At 40.1% G+C, this 16458-nt stretch overlaps 1 non-coding gene across 1 annotated transcript; it reads left to right on the top strand.

The window, feature by feature from the left end:
- Positions 1-13029: 13029 nt before the first annotated feature.
- On the top strand, positions 13030-13132 carry LOC114111092 (U6 spliceosomal RNA). The gene has a single exon (XR_003587221.2). It is a non-coding gene; the product is annotated as a U6 spliceosomal RNA (small nuclear RNA).
- Positions 13133-16458: the final 3326 nt, after the last annotated feature.

Genomic DNA, 16458 nt, shown 5'->3' on the forward strand with positions numbered 1-16458 from the left:
TAAGAACCTTCAATAATTTTTTGATGACTGAGTATTAAGAATAATATTTGCATATTATGAGGGCTTCCCTGATGGCTCCCATGGTAAAGCTTCTGCCTGCAATTCGGGAGACCCGGGTTCGATTCCTGGGTTGGGAAAGTGCCCTGGAGAAGGAAATGGCAATCCACTCCAGCACTCTTGCCTGGAAAATCCCATGGACGGAGGAGCCTTATAGGCTACAGTACATGGGGTCGCAAAGAGTCGGACACGACTGAGCGACTTCACTTGCATATTATGGATGAATGAATGGAAGTTTGAATAATGTTCTTCGTTTGGCTCTTTGTTTCTATCATTCCTTCTCTATAATCAGAAAGCCCTTTCCAGCCTCCTCCTTTTCTTATCTGAATCAGTTGGATGATATCATCAGCTGATATTCAAATGAACTGTATCATATCACCCACCTTCTCCCACACCAGAAGATTCCTCGGTGTCTCCAAGTGAAAATAATTGCTCCCTCCTCAGAGCTCTCATCATTAGAAACTTTTGGTGTCTTACACTCTAGTAACTCGAGTGTGTGACTCTTTTCTAGGAAAATGCTGAGTGTTTATTGAGGATTGTTCAAGGAGAGTAATACAGGAGTCCTCTATAAGAACACGGCTTTCTACAGGGAAAGGGCTCAAGAAGTGCCAAGCTAATCCAATCACTCATTTGTTCAGTCACTTAACTATTTATTGAACCTCCACTAAGGCCCAGGAAGCTCTTCTAGGAATAAAATGGTATACAAGACACAGTCTCTGTCTTTACAAAACCTACAGTAAATGACACAGAAGAATTAACCAGCAATCATGTTAGGGTGAGAGGTATTCTGGTAATGTGGAGTAAAGGGGCACCTATAGCAGGCTTGCTGAATTCAGGAAGGGCTTCTTAGACAAAGTGGGTACTCAAGCGGAGTCCCAAAGATGACTGTGGCTCAGATCATCAGTGTCTCACAGCAAAATTCAGGCTTAAACTAGAGAAAGTGGGGCAAACCACTAGGCCAGCCAGGTACAACTTAAATCAAATCTCCTAAGAATATACAGTGGAGGTGACAAATAGATTCAAGGCATTAGATCCAGTAAACAGAGTGCCTGAAGAACTATGGACAGAGGTCTGTGGCACTGAACAGGAGGTAGCAAACAAAACCATCCCAAAGCAACAAGGCAAAGGGGTTGTCTGAGGAGGCTTTACAAATAGCTGAAGAAAGAAGAGAAGCTGAAGCTCCAATACTTTGGCTACCTGATGTGAACAGCTGACTCACTGGAAAAGACACTGATGCTGGGAAAGACTGAAGACAGAAGATGAGGGCAAGAGAGGATGAGATGGTTGGATGGCATCACCAATGCAGTGAACATGAACTTGGGCAAACTCCGGGAGGTGGTGAGGGGCAGGGAAGCCTGGCATTCTGCAGTCCATGGGGTTGTGATGAGTAGGACATGACCAGGCAACTCAACAACAACAACAAAGATGAGTAGAAATTAACCTAGGCCAAGAAAGCAGAGGAAAACTTGTAAAAATGCTCAGAGTTGATCCAGAGAACAGCAGACTCGGGGAACAGAAAGGGTTAGGTGTGGTGGAGAGTAACTGGCAGGTGGAGGGGAGACCAGAGCTAGATTAAAGGCAAAGTGGGGAACTTCCCTGGTAGTCCAGTGTGTTACACTCCATGCCCCCAGTGCAGAGGCCTGGGCTCAAATCCTGGTCAGAGAACTAGATCCCACATCCCGCAACTAAAGATCCTGTGTGTCACAACTAAAGCCTGGCACAGCCAAATAAATAAGTAAATATTAAAAAAAAATAAAGGCAGAGGGAAACCACTGAATTGGAGAATTACATGACTGGACTTGTATTTTAGAAAGTTCTGTTTTATAGATAAGTTCATTTGTACCATATTTTTTAGGTTACTCATATAAGCAATATCAGGCAATATTTGTCTATGTCTGACTTATTTCACTTAGTATGATAATCTCGAGGTCCATCCATGTTGCCACAAATAGAAATAGACTCCCATACATAAAAGATAAACTTATGGTTACCAAAGGGGAACGGTGGGGGGCAGGGATACATTGGATGTTTGGGACTGATATATACACACTAATATATTTAAACTATATAACAAAGAAGGGCCTACTGTATAGCACAGGGTACACTGCTCAATATTCTGTAACAATCTAAATGGGAAAAGAATTTGAAAAGAATAGATACATGTAAAAATAAAAGTAAAAATAAAGTCAATTAGACCATTTTAAAAAAAGGAAGTTCCCTCTGGCTAGAAAAATGAAAGCACAAATAAATGAAAATAAAAGAGGACTTCCATGTAGAATGTAAAAGTTAAACTCCCTCACCTTGCATTTCTCCCTCTGTGTATATATTTCCTGAGATTTACCATTTGTCCCCAGGGTAAAGTGTATTGAGAATCTTGTCCTTTGGTCAATTTTTTTCTATGAGACTTTAATAGTCTTCTCAGGTTGTTTAGAATTAATGAGGCAAATGTCCTCAATCAAGAAGCAATTTAAGAACATGCTGCTAATTTCAATGAGTTCTGTAAATGAACTAATTTAATACCAGTTGACCTTTTTATTTAGGGAGAATGATTTGTGGCTGTATTTTCCTGATTTGTGCCTATAAGCCTTGGCAGTCTGAATGAGCATTTTGAGCCCAGGGGTAAACATTAATCATGGTACAAGGATGGTATATTTTCAAGTGGAGCATGGAACATTCACTTTAGTGAGTGGAGGCTTGTATTTTAAAAGGAAGGTCTTGACTGCTTTTATTAAAATAGAAAGCTTTAAAAAAATAAGGAATACTATGTAACTGTCTCTGGATATCCTCAGGGGTTTGGTTCCAGGGCCCCTGTGGACACCAAAATCCATGGGATGCTCAAGTCTCTTACACAAAATAGCATAGGATTTGCACATAGCCTATGCACATCCTGTCATATTTTAAATCATCTGTAGATTACTTATAATGCCTCATACAATGTAAATGCTATGTAAATAGTTACCAGCATGTGGCAAATTCAAGTTTTGCTTTTTGGAACTTTCTGGATTCATCCTCCTCTGCCTCCCCCCTCCCCCCCACCAAGTATTTTTGATCCCAGGTTTGGTTGAATCCACTGTACTTCTTTGGTGATAATGAACAGGTAGACAAATGCTAAATCAGAATATGAGATTTTAAACATATCCTAGAGATTTTGCTACCTTATCTTAAAAAAATTTTTTTAACCTTTTTAGAGCTGGGATGGTACCAATTTCTTTTTTAATTCATTAGCATAAATGAAAATCTCACTTCCTGAATAAGACTCATGCACACTGATTGATACTTTAAGGACCCTGTCATTTCTCCTGTCTTTTACCACTTTGCCTAGCAAAGAGCCAACGGTTCTGTAGAATTTTCTCTAAGATTAAGCCATCAGTAGGAATGTGTCTTTTACTGATGAGTTTTGTATGAAGGGCTTTGCCTTAAGCCAGCAAATCTGCAGATCTATAAGCAATGAGAATATTTGACAATACCATCATACCAATAAAAGGAGAAAATATTTCTGCCGCTGAAGCAGTTCCCATTTAATGGGAAGTTTTGTTATAAGTGTGGTTTAGTGCTGTCGAATTCAGGCTGAATCAGCAGCTTTCAAGACCCTGATAGACTCAGTCTCTTGCGAGGGGACGCACAACTGAACTGAAAAAATCAGGATGAGGTAGAATTTCTTTGAAAAGAGGTAAAAAGCACTAGCCATAATGAAAAGAGTTAATAAAATGACTACATTAACATTATGAACTCCTATTCTTAAAAGGATACCATCAATAGAGCCAAAAACAAGACTCGGCAAAATAGAATATTGTCAAGGGGAACAAGATGGTGGAGGAGTAGGTGGACGTGGAGTACATCTCTCTCAAAGTATACATCAGGAATACACCTTCAGACACAGAATTGCATGCAGAACACCAGGGCAGGAGAACACACAGGAGTATCTGACCAGTGGAAAAGAATATATAGACCCACGCAAAACTCGGTAGGACAAGGAGCTAGAGGGAAAAACAGGAGTGTTCGTAGGACTGGACCTGCTCTCAGCAGGTGCGGGAACTGAACCAAGGGTCCACTCCCCACATGAGGGCAATTGTCTGAGTCAGAGGAGAAACATTTAAGGCTGAGAGTAAAACAGCTGATCTGTGTCAGCCTAAAAGAATGAGCATCAGACAGTCCTTGCCACAGCCATACATATCCTGGACAGGGACGCAGGTCCTCTGGAAGGCGCAGCAGCTGGGAGCTGGAAATTAGGGATTGTGGAGCAATCCCAGGGAAAGGACTGCTGTTGATTGTGGAGAGATGGATTGAGGGATGTGAGGAAGGAGACTGTGATGAGAAATGCCTGTGGAGGAAAGCCAGGCAGCCATGGAAGCAAGGCAATACTGCTGAGTCACGCATAGGGGTTGGAGCCATCACCATAGCCTCTCTCCCCACACGCCAGCATCTGCAGCTGAACAATAGAGAGGCTGATCCATCAAAGGCCTGACGCACTGAACTACAGAGTACCCCACTCAGGGTGCCCCTGTAAGTGCCTGACTCACTGATCTACAGAGTAGACCCCAGGCAAGGGAGCCCTCTAAGTGCCTAAAAGGCAGAGCTACAGAGAAAGCCAAAGAGGCCTTCTGATCCCCAGCTACAAGAGGCTCGAAAAAAGACTCAGATAGGGCCATAACTCCTGCGGCAGAGGCAGTCCATGTCCCTGCACACTTTGCACTGCCACAAGCCAAGCAGCTGCACCACACTCACGCTCAACTGTCACTGGGGCAGAGCTGCCACAGGCAAAAAAATATCTTGCATCTATGCACGCAAGGTGACTTCGATTGTGTCCAACTGTTTCCGACCCTGTAGCCTGTGGCCTGCCAGGCTTCTCTGCCAGAGGGGTTCTCCAGGCAAGAATACTGGAGTGTACTGGCCAATACTGGTTGCCATACCCTTCTAGAGCACTATATTTCCTGCTGCCCTAGCTGCCAACTCTCCTGAGTACCTGGTGCTGCCAGAGCCCCTGCAACCCAAGCAGCTGCACCACCTCCACACCTGGCCTTCACTGGGGCAGACCCAAGTCCTCCAGGGCAGCCTCAGAAGCAAACCCCGGTGGACGACCCACATGCAGATGTGGAAATAAAACCACAATTGAAACCCAGGAGCAGTGTAGCTAAGGAAGACCCAAAACCTTTCCACCAGCTGTACAAGCTGCAGATTAAATCCACACGATCAACTAGGAAGACTCTGTGTCTATGGAATATATAAAAGGACATTGAGAAGTCACAAAAGAAAACACACTAGTTCTGGTAGCTGTGGACATTGGAGGCAAGAACACGCAGGAGTAGGACCAGATTAAAATCTGAGCTGCCCCCACAACAGGTCCTGAGATCAGCACAGTGTTAGAGGGCATCCTAGGGAGGCGAGGTGGACTGTGACTTCCAGCGAGGGAAAGGACTTTGACAGCAGTGACTCAAGAAAAACATTAATTATTCTTACATTTTCACTTGCTCTGTAGATTCTTTTGGATTTCTTTTTTCTTTTTCTTTATCCCCTTTGTTGTAGTTGTCAGTTTTATTGGCACTATGAAATCTAATTAAGCTTCTGAAGCTTTTTTTTTCCCCTCAGTCACACTTTTTATTGTTGTTATAAACCTCTGCCTCTACATTGGGCTTTTGCAGTTCTTTGGAGTTTTCCTTTTTTTTCCTCTTTGTTTATTTATTTATTTTTAACCTATTATTATGTTTTCTACATTTATTCCTTTGTTTGCTTTTCCTTCTATTCTTTTCCCCTTGCAGTTAATCTTTAATGTATACAATATACACATATATGTTTATGTGTATTTTCCATTTTTTAAATTATTTTTTGCCTGATTTTGTAACTGCCATTTGTCTGGGGTTCAACTTTGGTTTCTTGTTTTTGAGTATTTGTTTTAATCTCACTTAATGCCATAACAAACCACATGTGGAATCTTTGTTCCTGATCAGAGATCAAGACCTGAGCCTTTGGAGTGGAGCACTGACTCCAAGACTCTGGACTACCAGAGAACTAACCCCAGGGAGTATCAAATAGTGAGAACTCACACAAAGGATACCACTCACAGCACCCAGCATCACCCAAATTCCAGTAGCACCCTGTGCAGGACTCCTCATCTAAACAACAAACAAAACAAAAATACAAACCCAATCATCAGCAGACAGGATTACCACCTCACTCAGCCTTGCCCATCAGTGGAAAAACAAGGAAACAAACAAACAAAAACTCAGCACAAATCTCACCCTATACTAAGATTACACAAACCACTGGACCAACCTTAGGAGCCCAGAAACCAAAAGGAAGAAAGAATTCAACCTTGAAGCCTTGGAAGGGGAGACCTCAAACACAATAAGTTAAAAAAAAAAAAAAAGAAAGAAAAGGCAGAGAAATGCTACACAAATGAAAGAACAAACTAGAGATGCAGAAGACCAAATAAATGAAGAAGAAATAGGCAAACTATCTGAAAAAGAATTCAGAATAAGGATAGTAAATGATCAAAAAGCTTGAAAACAAAATGGAGAAAATGCAAGAATCAATTAGCAAAGCCCTAGAAGAATTAAAGAATAAACATTCAGAGACAAACAAGACAATTACTGAAATTAAAAATAGTCTGGAAGGAATCAATAGCAGAATATCTGAAGCAGAAGAACCAATCAGTGAGCTGGAAGATAAAATGGTGGAAATAACTTCTGAAGAGCACAATAAAGTAAAAAGAATGAAAAGAACTGAGGATAGTCTCAGAGACCTCTGGGACAATATCAAATGCACAAACATTTGAATTATATGGGTCCCTGAAGAAGAAGAGAAAAAGAAAGGGTATGAGAAACTTTTTGAAGAGATTATAGTTGGAAATTATCCCAGCATGTAAAAGGAAATAGTCAATCAAGTCCAAGAGGCACAAAGAGTCCCATACAGGATAAGCCCAAGGAGAAACATGCCAAGCCACATACTAATCAAACTAACAAAGACTAAACACAAAGAAAGAATATTAAAGCAGAACGGGAAAAGCAAAAAGTAACAAACAAGGGAAACCCCATACATTTAACAGCTGATCATTCAGCAGAGACTCTGCAGGCCAGAAGGGAATGGCAGGATAGATTTAAAGTACTGAAAGGGAAAAGTCTGTAACCAAGATTACTATACCCGATGAGGATTTCATTAAAAACTGATAGATAAATTAAAACTTTTCAGACAAGCAAAAGTTAAGAGAATTCAGTACCACTAAGCCAGCTTTGCAACAAATGTTAAAAAGACTTATATAGCCTAGAAATACAAGAGAAGGAAAAAGATCTACAAAATCAACTCCAAACAATTAAGAAAGTGGCAATAGGAACATACATATCAATAACTACTTTAAACGTAAATGGATTAAATGCTTCAACCAAAAGACACAGACTTCCTGAATGGATACAAATATAAGACCCATGTATATGCTGTCTACAAGAAACCCACATCAGACCTCAAGACACATACAGATTGAAAGTGAGAAGACGGAAAAATGTATTCCATGCAAATAGGAAGCAAAAGAAAGCTGGAGTAGCAATCCTCATATCAGACAAAATAGACCTTAAAATAAAGAAGATTACAAGAGATAAGGAAGGACACTACACAATGATCAGGGGATCAATCCAAGAGGAAGACATAACAATTATAAATATCTATGCACCCATCATAGGAGCACCTCAATACATAAGACAAACATGGACAGACATAAAAGGAGAAATTGACAGTAACACAATAACAGTAGGAGACTTTAACACCCCATTCACACCAATGGACAGATCATCAAAACAGAAAATAAGGAAACACAAGTCTTAAATGATACATTAGATTAAATGGATATCATTGATATCTTCAGGACATTCCATTCAAATGCAGAAGAACACACCTTCTTCTCAAGTGCACATGGAACATTCACCAGGATAGACTACATTGTGGGTCAAAAATGAAGACTCAGTAAATTTAAGAAAATTTAAATTGTATGAAGCATCTTCTCCAACCTCAGTACTATGAGACTAGATATCATTTACAAGGAAAGAAAAAAAAACTGTAAGAAACACAAACACATGAATTTTAAACAATACATTTCTAAATAACTGACAGGTTACTGAAGACGTCAAAAGGGAAATCAAAAAATTTCGGGAAGCAAATGACAATGAACACACAACTCAAAACCTATGGGATGTAGCAAAAGCAATTCTAAGAGGGAAGTTTATAGCAACACAATCCTACCTCAAGAAACAAGAAAAACATCGAGGGGATAACCTAACTTTATACCTAAAACAACTGGTAAAAGAAGAGCAATGAAACCCCAAAATTAGTAGAAGGAAAGAAATCATAAAGATTCAAGCAGAAATAAATGAAAAAGAAATGGAAGAAACCATAGTAAAGATTAATAAAACTAAAAGCTGTTTCTTTGAGAACAGATATCTTTATCTTTCTTTGAGAAGATAAAATTGACAAATCTTTGGCCAGACTTCTCAAGAGAAAAAGAGAGAAGAACGAAATCAACAAAATTATAAGTGAAAAAGGGAAGGTTACAACAGATAATGCAGAAATTCAAAGGATTATAAGAAATTATTATGAACGACTATATTGCAATAAAATGGATAACCTGGAAGACATGGACAGATTCTTATAAGAGATCAATGTTCCAAGACTGAACCAGGAAGAAATACAAATTATGAACAACCCAAATACAAGCACTGAAATTGAAGCTGTGATAAAAAAATCTCCCAAAAAACAAAAGCCCAGAACCAGACGGCATCACAGGAGCATTCTACCAAACATTAAGAGAAGAGCTAATGCCTGTCCTTTTAAAACTCTTTTTAAAAATTGCAGAGGAAGGAACAATGCCAAACTCATTCTACGAGGCCACCATCACCCTGATACCAAAATCAGACAAAGATAACACACAAAAAAGAAAACTGCAGGCCAATATCACTGATGAACATGAATGCAAAAATCCTTAACAAAATTTTAGCAAACAGAATGCAGCAACACATCAAAAAGCTCATACACCATGATCAAGTTTGGTTTATGCCAGGGATGCAAGGATTCTTCCATATACTCAAATCAATCAATGTGATACACCATATCAACAAATTGAAGGATAAAAGCCGTATGATCATCTCAATAGATGCAGAAAAAGCCTTTAACAAAATACAGCACCCATTTATGATTGCTGCTGCTGCTGCTAAGTCGCCTCAGTCATGTCCGACTCTGTGCGATCCCATAGATGGCAGGCCACCAGACTCCACCATCCCTGGGATGCTCCAGGCAAGGACACTGGAGTGGGTTGCCATTTCCTTCTCCAATGCTTGAAAGTGAAAAGTGAAAGTGAAGTCACTCAGTCGTCTCCTACTCTTCGAGATCCCATGGACTTCAGCCTACCAGGCTGCTCCGTCCATGGAATTTTCCAGGCAAGAGTACTGGAGTGGGTTGCCAGTGCCTTCTCCACCTTTTATGATTAAAACTCTTCAAAAAATGAGCATAGAAGGAACCTGTTCAGTTCAGTTCAATCGCTCAGTCATGTCCGACTCTTTGCGACCCCATGAATCGCAGCATGCCAGGCCTCCCTGTCCATCACCAACTCCCAGAGTTCACTCAGACTCACTTCCATCAATAAGTGATGCCATCCAGCCATCTCATCCTCTGTCGTCCCCTTTTCCTCCTGCCCCCAATTCTTCCTAGCATCAGAGTCTTTTCCGATGAATCAACTCTTTGCAAGAGGTGGCCAAAGTACTGGAGTTTCAGCTTTAGCTGAACTCCTTCCAAAGAACACCCTACCTCAACGTAATAATGGCCATATATAAGGAGTACATCAAGGCTGTATATTGTCATCCTGCTTATCTAACTTATATGCAGAGTACATCATGAGAAACACTGGACTGGAAGAAGCACAAGCTGGAATCAAGATTGCTAGGAGAAATGTCAGTAACCTCAGATATGCAGATGACACGACCCTTATGGCAGAAAGTGAAGAGGAACCAAAAGCCTCTTGATGAAAGTGGAAGAGGAGAGTGAAAAAGTTGGTTTAAATGTTAGCTTTCTCAACATTCAGAAAACGAAGATCATGGCATCTGGTCCCATCATTTCATGGGAAATAGATGGGGAAACAGTGGAAACAGTGCCAGACTTTATTTTGAGAGGCTCCAAAATCACTGTGGATGCTGACTGCAGCCATGAAATTAAAAGACCCTTACTCCTTGGAAGGAAAGTTATGACCAACCTAGATAGCATATTCAAAAGCAGAAACGTGACTTTCCCGACTAAGGTCCGTCTAGTCAAGGCTATGGTTTTTCCAGTGGTCATGTATGGATGTGAGAGTTGGACTGTGAAGAAAGCTGAGCCCGGAGAATTGATGCTTTTGAACTGTGGTGTTGGAGAAGACTCTTAAGAGTCATTAGCACTGCAAGGATATCCAAATAGTCCATTCTAAAGGCAGAGTACATCATGGAAACTCTGGACTGGAAGAAACACAAGCTGGAATCAAGATTGCTGGGAGAAATATCAATCACCTCAGATACGCAGATGACACCACCCTTATGGCAGAAAGTGAAGAGAAACTAAAAGCCTCTTGATGAAAGTGAAAGTGGAGAGTGAAAACACTGGCTTAAAGCTCAACATTCAGAAAATGAAGATCATGGCATCTGGTCCCATCACTTCATGGGAAATAGATGGGGAAACAGTGGAAGCAGTGTCAGACTTTATTTTTTTGGGCTCCAGAGTCACTGCAGATGGTGACTGCAGCCATGAAATTAAAAGACACTTACTCCTTGGAAGAAAAGTTATGACTAACCTAGATAGCATATTCAAAAGCAGAGACATTACTTTGCTGAGTAAGGTCCGTCTAGTCAAGGCTATGGTTTTCCCAGTGGTCATGTATGGATGTGAGAGTTGGACTGTGAAGAAGGCTGAGCACCACAGAATTGACACTTTTGAACTGTGGTGTTGGAGAAGACTCTTGAGAGTCCCTTGGAGTGCAAGGAGATCCAACCAGTCCATTCTGAAGGAGATCGGCCCTGGGATTTCTTTGGAAGGACTGATGCTAAAGCTGAAACTCCAGTACTTTGGCCACCTCATGCGAAGAGTTGACTCATTGGAGAAGACTCTGATGCTGGGAAGGATTGGGGGCAGGAGGAGAAGGGGACGACAGAGGATGAGATGGCTGGATGGCGTCACTGTCTCGATGGACGTGAGTCTGAGTGAACTCCGGGAGTTGGTGATGGACAGGGAGGCCTGGCGTGCTGCAATTCATGGGGTCACAAAGAGTCGGACATGACTGAGCGACTGAACTGAACTGGACTGAACTGAACTGATGGCAAACAATATTCTCAATGATGAAAAAATGAAAGTATGCCCCCTAAGATCAGGAACAATACAAGGGTGTCCACTTTCAGCACTATTGTTCAACATAGTTCTCGAAGTCCTAGCTACAGCAAACAGAAAAGAAAAAGAAATAAAAGGAATCCAGATTGGAAATGAAGAAGTAAATTCTCACTGTTTGCAGATGACACTGTACATAGGAAACACTAAAGATAGTATCAGAAAATTACTAGAGCTAATAAGTGAATTTAGCAAAGTTACAGGATACAAAATTAAAACACAGAAATCACTTGCATTTCTATATACTATCAATGAAAAATCAGAAGAGAGATTAAGGAATCAATCCCATTCACCGTTGCAACAAAAGAATTAAATATCTAGGAATAAACTTACCTAAGGAGACAAAAGAACTGTACACAGAAACTTATAAGACACCAATGAAAGAAATCAAAGACAATATAAAGAAATGGAGAGATACTCCATGTTCCTGGGTAGGAAGAATCAATATTCTGAAACTGACTATACTACCAAATGCAATCTACAGATTCAATGCAATCCCTATCAAATTACCAATGACATTTTTCACAGAACTAGAACAAAAAATTTCACAATTCATATGGAAACACAAAAGATCCCGAATAGTCAAAGCAGTCTTGTGAAAGAAGTCTTGTGAAGAAAGCTGGAGGAATCAACCTTCCTGACTTCAGATTATACTACAAAGCTACAGTCATCAAGGCAGTAAGGTACTTGCCCAAAAACAGAAATACAGATCAATGGAACAAGATAGAAAGTCCAGAAATAAACCAATGCACCCATGGGTAACTTATTTTTGACAAAGGTGGCAAGAATATACAATGGAGCAAAGAGAGCCTCTTCAGTAAATGGTGCTGGGAAAACTGGACAGCTACATGGAAAAGAATGAAATTAGAACACTTCCTAACACCATACACAAAGATAAATTCAAAATGGATTAAAGACCTAAATGTAAGACCAGAAACTATAAAACTCTTAGAGGAAAACAGGCAGAACACTTGATGACATAAAGTAAGATCCTCTATGACCCACCTCCTTAAGTAATGGAAATAAAAACAAAAGTAAATAAGTGGGACCTGATTAAACCTAAAAGCTTTTGCATAGCAAAGGAAACTATAAGCAAGGTGAAAAGACAGCCCTCAGAATGGGAGAAAATAATAGCAAATGAAACAACTGACAAAGGATTAATTTCCAAAATATACAAGCAGCTCATACAACTCAATACCAGAAAAACAAACAACCCAATAAAAAAGTGGGAAAGAGATCTAAACAGACATTTCTCCAAAGAAGACATACAGATGACTAACAAACACATGAAAAGATGCTCAACGTCACTCATTATTAGAGAAATGCAGATCAAAACTACAATGAGGTATCACCTCACACCAGTCAGTCTGACCATCATCAAAAAGTCTACAAACAATAAGTGCTGGAGAGGGCCTGGAGAAAAGGGAATGCTCTTGCACTGTTGGTGGGAATGTAAATTGATACAGCCACTATGGAAGACAGTATGGAGAGTCCTTAAAAAAGTAGGAATAAAACCATCATATGACATAGCAATCTCACTCATAGGCATATACCTTGAGGAAACCAAAATTTAAAAAGACACATGCATAGTCGCTTCAGCAGCACATATACTAAAATTGGAACAATGTAGAGAAGATTAGCATGGCCCCTGCGCAAGGATGACATACAAATTCATGAAGCATTCCATATTTTAAAAATAAATAAATAAAATAAAAAGACACATGCATCCCATTGTTCATTGCAGCACTATTTACAATAGCTGGATCATGGAAGCAACTGTAGATATCTATCAACAGATGAACGGATAAAGAAGTTGTGGTACATATACACAATGGAATATTACTCAGCCATGAAAAGGAACAGCTTTGAGTCAGTTCTATCATGAGGTGGATGAACCCAGAACCTATTATACAGAGTTAAGCAAGTCAGAAAGGTAAAGATAAACATCATAAGATAAAGAAAAACATCATATTCTAATGCATACATTCAGAATCGAGAAAAATGGTTCTGAAGAATTACTTACAGGGCAGCAATGGAGAAACAGACATAGAGAATAGACTTATTGACATGGGGAGACGGGAGGAGAGGGTGAGATGTATGGAGAGAGTAACAGGGAAACTTACATTGCCATATGTAAAATAGATAGCCAATGGGAATCTGCTATATGGCTCAGGAAACTCAAACAGGGGCACTGTATCAACCTAGAGGGTTGGGATGGAGAGGGATATGGGAGGGAAGTTCAAAAGGAAGGGGATATATGTATACCTATGGCTGCTTCATGTTGAGGTTTGACAGAAAACAAGAAAATTCTGTAAAGCAATTATCCTTCAACTAAAAAAAAAAAAAAAAAAGAATTTTGGCTACACCCATAACTACCAAAGGGCTTGTGTCAAGAATAAAAACAGAACTTCTGCCATATTATAGAAAAAATGGCCAAAAAGTTTGAGTAAGCGTTTTGGGAAAGAGAAAAATCCAGTAGTCAGTAATATTTGAGAAGGAGTTCATATCCCTGAGCCATCAAGGCAATGCAAATTAAACTATAGGATGTCATTATGCCCACCAGATTGGCACAAACTAACAAACTAAACAATACTATCTTGTTTGGCCCAAACCAAGAGAAACAGGAACTCATGCTGCCGGTAGGAGTACAACTGTTGAAACAGCATTGAAAACCAACTTGGCATCACCTAGGAAAGCTGAAGATACATGTAGCCTGTGACTCAGGATTTCTACCCCAAAGTGAGAAAGTCATGCACGTAGATTTGCTCATATGTTGCTTCAGTTACAAAATCTGGAAGAGAGCTGGGTTTTGTTTCGTTTGGATGTGAGAGAGTCTGGAGCAAATGTAGGGTGGAGAATTAGGGAGGGAATAAAGGGCCTTGTGCACAAAGAGATAGAAAGGGAGGAGAGAGTGAAGGAAAGAAGACAGGAAAGATGGAGAGAAGAAAGGAAGGAAGGATGAACAGGAGGAGACAGGAGGGGTGTGTAGGAAGGGACCTTGTCTGTGAGGCTCTTTGCAAAATGAACTCTCCTTGAAGAAATGGAAAAATGCTATTTTGATGCTCTGCAAACCAGATAATATTCTTTTATTTTTATGAGATACTACCTGGACTAAAGAAATCATTTCTTAAATTAGATGCTGTGGTCTTTTTTTTTTTTTTTTAATTGAAGCGTAATTGATTTACAGTGTTTCAGGTGTTCAGAAAAATGATTCATTTATGTATATTTTTTCAGATTCTTTTCCATTATAGATTATTACAAGATACTGGATAGAGTTCCCTGTGCTATACTGTAGGTCCTTGTTGTTTATCTATTGTATATACAGTAATGGGTATCTCAAATAGTCAATCTAATCACACGGACCACAGCCTGGTCTAACTCAATGAAATTAAGCCATGACCTGTGGGGCCACCCAAGACAGGTGGGTCGTGGTGGAGAGGTCTGACAGAATGTGGTCCACTGGAGAAGGGAATGGCAAACCACTTCACTATTCTTGCCTTGAGAACCACATGAACCGTATGAAAAGGAAAATGATAGGATACTGAAAAAGGAACTCCCCAGGTCGGTAGGTGCCCAATATGCTACTGGAGAAATAACTCCAGAAAGAATGAAGGGATGGAGCCAAAGCAAAAACAACACCCAGCTGTGGATGTGACTGGTGATAGAAGCAAGGTCTGATTGTAAAGAGCAATATTGCATAGGAACCTGGAATGTCAGGTCCATGAATCAAGGCAAATTGGAAGTGGTCAAATAAGAGATGGCAAGAGTGAAGATCAACATTCTAGGAATCAGCGAACTAAAATGGACAGGAATGGGTGAATTTAACTCAGATGACCACTATACCTACTACTGTGGGCAGGAATCCCTTAGAAGAAATGGAGTTCCTTTTGTTGACCATCATGGTCAACAAAAGAGCCCGAAATGCAGTACTTGGATGCAATCTCAAAAATAACAGAATGATCTCTGTTCATTTCCAAGGCAAACCATTCAATATCACAGTAATCCAAGTCTATGCTCCAACCAATAATGCTGAAGAAGCTGAAGTTGAACGGTTCTATGAAGACCTACAAGACCTTTTAGAACTAATACCCCAAAAAGATGTCCTTTTCATTATAGGGGACTGGAATGCAAAAGTAGGAAGTCAAGAAAAACCTGGGGTAACAGGGAAATTTGGCCTTGGAATGAGGAATGAAGCAGGGCAAATGCTAATGGAGTTTTGCCAAGAGAAAGCAATGGTCATAGCAAACACCCTTTTCCAACAACACAAGAGAAGACTTGCCAAATTTAGACTTAAATTGAAGAAAGTAGGGAAAACCACTAGACCATTCAGGTATGACCTAAATCAAATCCCTTATGATTATACAGTGGAAGTGAGAAATAGATTTAAAGGACTAAATCTGATAGAGTGCCTGATGAACTATGGACAGAGGTTCATGGCATTGTACAGGAGACAGGGATCAAGACCACCCCCATGAGAAAGAAATGCAAAAAAGCAAAATGGCTATCTGGGGAGGCCTTACAAATAGCTGTGAAAAGAAGAGAAGTGAAAAGCAAAGGAGAAAAGGAAAGATATAAGCATCTGAATGCAGAGTTCCAAAGAATAGCAAAGAGAGATAAGAAAGCTTTCCTCAGCAATCAGTGCAAAGAAATAGAGGAAAACAAGAGAATGGGAAAGACTAGAGATCTCTTCAAGAAAATTAGAGATACCAAGGGGATATTTCATGCAAAGATGGGCTCAATAAAGGACAGAAATGGTCTGGACCTAACAGAAGCAGAAGATATTAAGAAGAGGTGGCAAGAATACACAGAAGAACTGTATAAAAAAGATCTTCATGACCCAGATAATCACGATGGTGTGATCACTCACCTAGAGCCAGACATCCTGGAATGTGAAGTCAAGTGGGCCTTAGAAAGCATCACTAAGGACAAAGCTAGTGCAGGTGATGGAATTCCAGTTAAGCTGTTTCAAATCCTGAAAGATGATGCTGTGAAAGTGCTGCACTCAATATGCTAGCAAAT

Source organism: Ovis aries, chromosome 26 (genome assembly GCF_016772045.2).
Source record: "Ovis aries strain OAR_USU_Benz2616 breed Rambouillet chromosome 26, ARS-UI_Ramb_v3.0, whole genome shotgun sequence".
Classification (NCBI taxonomy): Eukaryota; Metazoa; Chordata; class Mammalia; order Artiodactyla; family Bovidae; genus Ovis; species Ovis aries.